Consider the following 9,101-nt stretch of genomic DNA (forward strand, 5'->3'; position numbering starts at 1 on the left):
GCTCAGAAAAAAAGTCTCTTAATGGTGAAATTGGGATCGTGTGTGCCGGTGATCCTTGATTGCTATCACTCTGTGCCAGAAAGGTAAGGTAGCACACTTACCAGACGATGTGGATTCTTATGGCGTACGCCGATAAGAATCTAAAGCGCTTATTCTGCTGCTCCTTTGGTGTGGATGGACGGGTGGGCGGTCTCGTTATGGATACGGGTGTGTATTCGGCATAGGAGAAAAAAAGGAAGAAAGGCTCCTCATAGTGTAGAAGGTTTTTAACCTTTATTCAAAAAGCTTAAAAGCACAACAATCTTCATAAAAACATCCGTAAAATGTCCATAAAAACCCCCAAACGACACTGCAGCTAAAAACTTGGACACTCCAAATAAAATCACTCCAAATGCAAAAACATGCGTGACACAACAAAAGAACTTGACCAACAAAAACACTCAGGTCAAAAGGTATTTTTGCCACCGCTAATGAGCTCCTGTATTGCCTCGCGGCTGTGAAGAAACAGGACGCTGGCTCTCTCCGCTCGTAAGCGCCGTACCCGGAAGTGTGGGTTCCGGCGTGCGGTCCAGCTGCTAGCTCAAAGCGAGGCAACGTGTGTGCCAACTTGACGCGTTTCGTCAGAATGTGACGTCTTCGGAAGTGGTGCGCACGTTGCGTTTCAGCTTGGTTATATACCAAAACATTTGCTCATTTCCGCTAATTCACCCTCACAAATAACCTATGGACCGGAAGCAATTCACTAGGTTCATAATCTGTGCTTAGTTATTGTTTTATCTACAGTGGTCCCTGTATCCAAATCTCACCAAGAGAGAATAATAGGTTATTTATATATCAGTGTCTTACCCACTATCTTTGACCCCCTATAAAGTGCTAATTATTATAATTATATGCTAATAATCTTGATACAAAGTGTGAGTCCAGATATATGAATTAGTGATTGGCTTCAGTTTACATGTATACTTTGTCTACACATTCTTATTTAAAACATAAATATATATTGGCAGATAAAAAACAAAAAATAAAAAATAAAAAATAAGTAAAAATAAAAATAAAAATAAAAAAATAAAAAAATAAAATGAAAATATAAATAAGAATAAAAATAAAAATAAAAATTATTATAAATATAAAATTAAAAATAAATAAAATTAAAAATAAAAATAAATAAAAATAAAAATAAATAAAAATATAAAATAAAAAATAAAAATAAAATAAAATTAAAAATAAAATAAAAATAAATAAAAATAAAAATAAAAATAAAAATAATAATATAAATAAAAATAAAAATAAAAATAAATAAAAATAAAATAAAAAATAAAAATAAAAATAATAATAAATAATAATTTTTATTTTTATTTTTATTTTTATTTTTTTTTATTATTATTATTTATTTTTATTTTTATTTTTATTTTTATTATTATTTTTATTTTTATTTATTTTTATTTTATTTTTAATTTTATTTTATTTTTATTTTTATTTTTATTTTTATTTTTTATTTTTTATTTTTATTTATTTTTATTTTTAATTTTATATTTATATTTATTTTTATTTTTATTCTTATTTTTATTTTCATTTTATTTTTTTATTTTTTTATTTTTATTTTTATTTTTACTTATTTTTTATTTTTTGTTTTTTATCTGCCAATATATATTTATGTTTTAAATAAGAATGTGTAGACAAAGTATACATGTAAACTGAAGCCAATCACTAATTCATATATCTGGACTCACACTTTGTATCAAGATTATCAGCATATAATTATAATAATTAGCACTTTATAGGGGGTCAAAGATAGTGGGTAAGACACTGATATATAAATAACCTATTATTCTCTCTTGGTGAGATTTGGATACAGGGACCACTGTAGATAAAACAATAACTAAGCACAGATTATGAACCTAGTGAATTGCTTCCGGTCCATAGGTTATTCGTGAGGGTGAATTAGCGGAAATGAGCAAATGTTTTGGTATATAACCAAGCTGAAACGCAACGTGCGCACCACTTCCGAAGACGTCACATTCTGACGAAACGCGTCAAGTTGGCACGCACATTGCCTCGCTTTGAGCTAGCAGCTGGACCGAACGCCGGAACCCACACTTCCGGGTACGGCGCTTACGAGCGGAGAGAGCCAGCGTCCTGTTTCTTCACAGCCGCGAGGCAATACAGGAGCTCATTAGCGGTGGCAAAAATACTTTTTGACCTGAGTGTTTTTGTTGGTCAAGTTCTTTTGTTGTGTCACGCATGTTTTTGCATTTGGAGTGATTTTATTTGGAGTGTCCAAGTTTTTAGCTGCAGTGTCGTTTGGGGGTTTTTATGGACATTTTACGGATGTTTTTATGAAGATTGTTGTGCTTTTAAGCTTTTTGAATAAAGGTTAAAAACCTTCTACACTATGAGGAGCCTTTCTTCCTTTTTTTCTCCTATGCCGAATACACACCCGTATCCATAACGAGACCGCCCATCTGTCCATCCACACCAAAGGAGCAGCAGAATAAGCGCTTTAGATTCTTATCGGCGTACTCCATAAGAATCCACATCGTCTGGTAAGTGTGCTACCTTACCTTTCTGGCACAGAGTGATAGCAATCAAGGATCACCGGCACACACGATCCCAATTTCACCATTAAGAGACTTTTTTTCTGAGCACGCCTTTGCACTTTCTCATCTTTTTTTCACTGAATGGACTTTTTTCTGGATTGTATGTTTATATGCTATGTATTTTCACATGTTTTATTGCAAGAAATCATTTTATAGCACTTTATAAGTATACACGTTGGCACGTGCATTTTAGGTATTAATACGAATTTATTTATTACTTACCATTATTTATTTATTTATTGATATATTCAACAATTTTAGTTATATCAGCAAATTATGGCAACTTAGCACAGCAGTATTGGTTTCATGTTCACACGTGCACACACACTGACTAGTTGCATATTCCAAGTTTGTTATCACTCATATAGGGTAGCGCAGTATTTTCACCATTTGTATACATTCTTGAGATCACCATCCCTAGTTAGATAGTGATTTGAATACCTGCTGCTTCCAAACTAATTATATTCAAGCACCTAGGCGCGAGTATATTATTTGCACATGTCAGCTTAGCTGAACAATATGGCCCTGCTGTTAAGAAGGCAAGGCCCCACTATAATTTACCTAGCTCCTACCTTGGAGGGTGCTACATATACATTATACTGTGAATCCCCAATGTCATTGTTAGGTATTTAAAGAGCAAATCCAGATGGATTTCCTCACCAAGAATGAGGCAGCCAACCACACTGATAGGAATAGAGATAACCAGCTTAATCTGGCAAGGAGGTCAAGAAGACGTCTTTACCAGATAACTTTACCAGGACTTTACAGGGAGTGGAGGCTAGATCATATCACCTGATGGATTGGGCAAGACTTAAGAATATTTTGCTATTTCTAACACTGGATTGGAATCACAAACACAGACACTTATTTGCTCATATCTAATCATGATCTACAATGTAACAGCCAATCAATCATGATCATAGAGGGGTTATCAATATGCACAATTTTTATATACATTTTGTGAATTACACGCCAGATTTGGGCTAGTTCACCTGATGCTGTGCTCAGGGTTGCAAGTTGCTGCACTTGTAATTTGTAACACATGGAAGGTATAAGAGATTCCATAACTTGCACCCACTAATGTTACATCTTATGTTGGTAGAAAAGAGTCTACAAAAGAGTTTTTATTTTCTCTGTCTAAAATGTATTCCTTTGCCTCCCTTTTCTATCTGTGTCTCTTCACATCTTCCATCCTGTATCAGAACGAGTGTGGAGTACAACCTCCTCTGTTAAACTGAACTTCTAAAGTTTCCACCTTAAGCAAGCACACAGTGATATGTGGAGCAGAGCCCTGGAAATCCTTGTGACAAATACTAATGTATAAATCAGCAGGCCAGTCCTACCCCGGGCCGCTGATCATGTTCTTTGCTGAAATGTCACCTGTTCCTATCTAACGATTTGCATAATGCAAAGCTTCTCACTCGTAAAATACAGATTAAGAGGGGAAGCAAAGAGTCATTCTCGAACCAGGGAGCCATTGCAGAAAAAGGAATCTTCTTTTTAACCCAATATTTGTTTGGATATTTTAAGGACTCCAGCACAATTTTTACTGGGTATAATGTACAAGCAAATATGATTTTAAGGTGTTACAACCTATTTCTTAATATAAAAAAGACTTAATTTCTTTAAAAAAGGAACATGTACTTCCATGTGATGTTTCCTAAATTATTTTATTATATTTAATTATTTTGTATATAATGTAATGATTTTCTATCCCTGGTTTAGCTAGCTATTAATAATATATACAAATATATTTCATGGGAACCTTATTATTTCTTATTATTTAACTGCAAAAAAATATATAGAATCACACATCTTAGTACTCCAAAGTCCCCACTTTTATGTTCTCAATTCCAAAATAATAGTTAAGATTTATAAATAGCGAATACTTGTACCTTTTATTTATTTATCTATTTTGAACGGGTCTTTACCTTATATTACATGTATTTATTTTGTAGGAATGTAGTATAATTTATCCATGAGATGTATAAATGAGAAATTTTGTTTGCAATTTGTATTGTTTATACTAAGTTTGCAAATGTTTAAATTGTCCCAATGAAAATTGTTTTAAAATGTGACACAAATTCTATTTAATATTGCCAGTATTAAATTTAACGAAGTTGTAGAAAAAGGAATAATTAGGAATACGTGTAACAGTTACAAAGATGACACAATTCCATATTTTTCAATCCCTAAAATAAAGTTACGGATTGAAAAATATGACTGTCCAGTATATAAAAATTTCAGCTATTCTATCAACAATAATACTAGATAGTTTTCTTAATTCTATTTGGTCAATGCTTTAAAAAGAAAAAAAACATCATAGCTTTCCAGAACTTCACAAAAGGTTTTAAATTAAAACTACCAAAAATACTGAAACAAAAAATTAAAAAAAGAATTTAAAAACATATTTATGAGTTTTTATTCAGTGTATGATATATTTATATTTTTTCTTCTCCGTAAGCATAAAATGATTAACATGTTTTAAATTACATGCGTGAATCATTATCATAATTATTCATTGGTGATATACACCATTTGTTTACAGCTTTTTTGTTGATTTTAAACATTCCTGTGTAATTAAAATGTATTAATAATCACTAAGCACTATGCTTGTTGAAATAATGATTTCTCTGACCCAAAAATTCTGACTTAGATTTTCAAATTTAGAAGTTAGAATAGAAGAATTACAGGTTAAGGTAATAAAATACAATTTTTTTAAGTTTTACAACTAAACATTTAAAAATATAATATTACTGTAGTTATTTATTGAAAGTGTGTGTGACTTTGCTATCCAGTAGTCCCACAAGGACTACTGCCGCCTACCACCTGGTACAGTCCTGGGACCAAAAGCATAGAACAACTGGCTGCACTGCAAAAAAAAAAAAAAATCAAATATCAGTTTTATTTTTGGTATTAGCACCTCTTTAGTGTAAAGATAAAAGGCATTCTAGGTTTGTTGGTTCTTTCAATTTCCATGCTCTGACACCTATCAGGGAAGCTGACTTTCAAGGCTGGAAATGGTTAATGCACAAGACATCTGGTCTACTTGGTAAGCTCAGTAAGGATTGAAATGACAAATCTCTGAAGACTGGGTAAGTTAGAATTTGGCTTATTAAATCTGCGCCAGCCCTCTGAACCCCCTGGTTACACACCGGGATTGCTGGGTGCCCCCGATAACTCAGTGCCGCTGATAAACTCGGCTGGTAATGGCTTTTTGCTAATGAGAAAAGTAGCGCTGATTATGACAAATAGCCCTGGACCAACAGGCTAAGCTGCTACACAGCATCCCAGTTGTCAGACTGGGTGATTTTTGCATTTCATTATTTTCCCTCTGACGCACACTGGCCCTTTCCCATCCTGAGCAGACTTTCTGAGCAGCTTGTCACTATTTTAATAACACTTCTTTATCTCCATTCAGACCCTCAAAAGCTGCCAACAAAAGCTGAGGCAGAAAAAGAAGAAAGAAAAAAAAGAAACTCTTGAAAGCACACATACTATTGTTTTGAAGTTATCAGACTTTAATTACTTAGACTGCCAAAAATGCAGAATTTAATTCTCACATTAAAGGGAAATTATACTTTTTTGTTTTTCTTTTTACATATAAGTGAGAATCAATGACTTAACCTAAGTAATGCTATCACTACATATTGAGATTTTAAAAACCTTGTTTCTGAGTAATGTGTAATTTTGCATGAACTTGGAAGCAGCCATATTTGCCTGTTTTACATGCAGCTTGTCTGCTTCTCCGATTCTCCGATTCCCATTTGACCTAGGAAATAGCTTGCCTGATACTTACAGCAGGGGTAAAGTCTATGAGCGATACCCAAACAAAAAAAAAAAAAAAGGAAACAGTGTATTGGTGCAGACTGCTATTTCATATGGTGTCTGGGAGGAGAAGGTGAAAGCAGAGAGAGAGAAGAAGCACCCCTCTTGGGTGCGTGTGTTAGGCATGTAGGTGGCAGGTAACAAGAGTATAATTGTGACGGACCGCTTGGCACCCCTCTTGGATGATTCCATCAGTATACAGCTTCCTCCAGTCTGAAACCAGGAACCAGGCGATTTTGCTGACAATTGCACCCAAGGACTAGCTAAGGTGCTTACTGGAACTGACTTTATTGTAAACTCACATGGAATTTATACCACATAAAATCAGGTAAGAGCATGAGCACATTATGCAAACTGTTCACAGCAAGATAATTAACATAGCTAAGAAATAGCCAACATTAACATAATCAGTAAGCTAATTAAACAGTAAGCTATTACACAGTTAGTCACCTAGACAAGCCTTGGTGACTCAGGCCAGACAATGCTTTGATTATTTAGGGATCCCACCCTACCTCAGACTGTCCAGAACTAGGCTACAACAGCCTATGATACAAAAACTCATACAACGTTCCAGCAGTCTAAATCATTTATCTTCATATATTTTTTGAGGGATATCGTTGATAAATATTTCTGTCGCAAGTGGAGGGGCTTCTCCAATTCAGTCTGCAGGAAGACCACCATATTTCCTCTGACCAATAACCTGTACAAAATTAATTTTACACTTTTCCATTCATTCCAGAACAGAAGCTTTATTGTCCTTATTCAGAGAATTAATCCAAGCCTCAGAGTTCACTGCGTTGTTGTCCATCATTAGAGAATAATCTTCTTTCTCCATGGGATCAGAGGCTGAATTGAGCTCTTCACCATGATCTGAGTGAGAGAAGCAGACAAAAGTCTCCTCCATGGGCCATAATCAGTGGGTAGGAGGCTTGCTCCTATTCCCCTCCAAAAGCCTCTGTCACAATAGTGAGGTCCATCTACTGTCACTACCTGTTTTAGAAGGATAACACTACCAATGTATTCACACTGTTAGGCAAGCTGAGGGGGTATCAGGTCACAAGCACATATGTATTCACTTGCTTACTACTTGGGAAAGAGAAGAGGACAATAAAATCCTTCTGAGAAAACATCCATCTTGTCTGAGAAAACATTTTCCAAAATGATTTGCTTTCTCTAACAAATGCTGTAATTATATATTTTCCACAGAATGGCTACTAAAGCTAATCTGAAGTGTTTAGAAATTACATTTAGGATCCATATTTTAGAAAAATACCTTGACAATCTTTTTTCAATCTCAGTAAGCAGGTAGTAAAACTTTCAGAAACGCTAGAGGCCCTTCTCTTTAAAAAAAAAAAAAAAAAACTTGCTTGTTTTGTAAAAATACTGCTTTTTGCAAAAATAAACAACCTAAGCATTCATTTACAGGCTTAATACATAGCTTTTTTTCCATTTCACGTATAATGTGTTGACACCCTCTATGTATTTGCATCTATCAATCGTAAAAAAAAATAATTCTTAGTTGAAAAATGAAGGTTAGATCAGCAAATATAACACCATACCAAATTTCAAAAAAATTATCAAATTAGAGACCGATATGCACCGATACCATTTTTTTTTCACACCGAGTATGGTTTCTTTGAATACTCGCCGACACCAATTACCGCCTAGGAAGAGTAGGTAGAAGGGTGGGTTGGGAGGTTGGGGAGGGGGGACAGGGTGTGGGGAAGTAGGGGGGAAAGTGAGTGTAGGGTGGGGGGAGTAGGGGGGTAAGTGAAGGCAGCGTGAAGGGGGGGGGGGGGTAAGGGGGGTAAGTGAGGGCAGGTGGGGAGTAAGGGGTATGTGAGGGCAGGGTGAGGGGGGAGTCAGGGGGGTAAGTGAGGGCAGGGTGGGGGGAGGTGGGGGTAAGTGAGGGCAGGGTTGAGAAAAGGGGGGTGAGGGTAGGATGGGGAGTAGGGGGGAGTAAGTGAGGGCAGGGTATGGGGTCGGGTAGGGGGGGTAAGTGAGGCCAGGGTGTGGGGTGGAGTAGGGGGCTAAGTGAGAGCAGGGTGTGGGGTGGAGTCGGGGGGTAAGTGAGGGCAGTGTGGGGGGAGTAGGGGGTAAGTAAGGGCAGAGTGGGTGGGAGTAGGGGTGTAAGTGAGGGCAGGGTAGTTGAAGGTAGCGTGGGGTGGGGTGGAATAGGGGTTGATGGGTGGGGTGGGGTGGGGTGGGATAGTGATTGAGGGCTGGGGTGGTTGGGATGCAGCTTCTTGTGCAGGTGGATCCTCTGGTGCTGGGAACCTGGAACCAGCCGTGCACTGCTGATACATTTGGTCCTGTATCTCCATCCTGGGCAGCTAGAGCTAGGGGGAACTCAGTGGGAGGGGGGACAGATTAGTCCACAGCAATGCTCCCGACTGGCCCCAGTGTAATGATATTTCAGGTGGTGGACTGGAAGGAAGCAGGGGGGGGGGCTAATCTGACAGTTGTGCCTTAACATCAAGCCAAATCTGTAGATGAATGCTTTTGGAACTCCTTTATTTCTTGAAACCCATCCACGATACTACCTGCCTGGAGTTTGCATGTTCTGCCTGTGCCTTCGTTGGTTTCCTCTGGGTACTCTGATTTCCTCCCACACACTCCAAAGACATGATGGTTGGCTAAATGACCCCTGTCTAAATTGACCCTAGTATGTGTATG

This window comes from Pelophylax lessonae, assembly GCF_965119305.1.
Source record: "Pelophylax lessonae genome assembly, chromosome: 1".
In the NCBI taxonomy this organism is placed as follows: domain Eukaryota; kingdom Metazoa; phylum Chordata; class Amphibia; order Anura; family Ranidae; genus Pelophylax; species Pelophylax lessonae.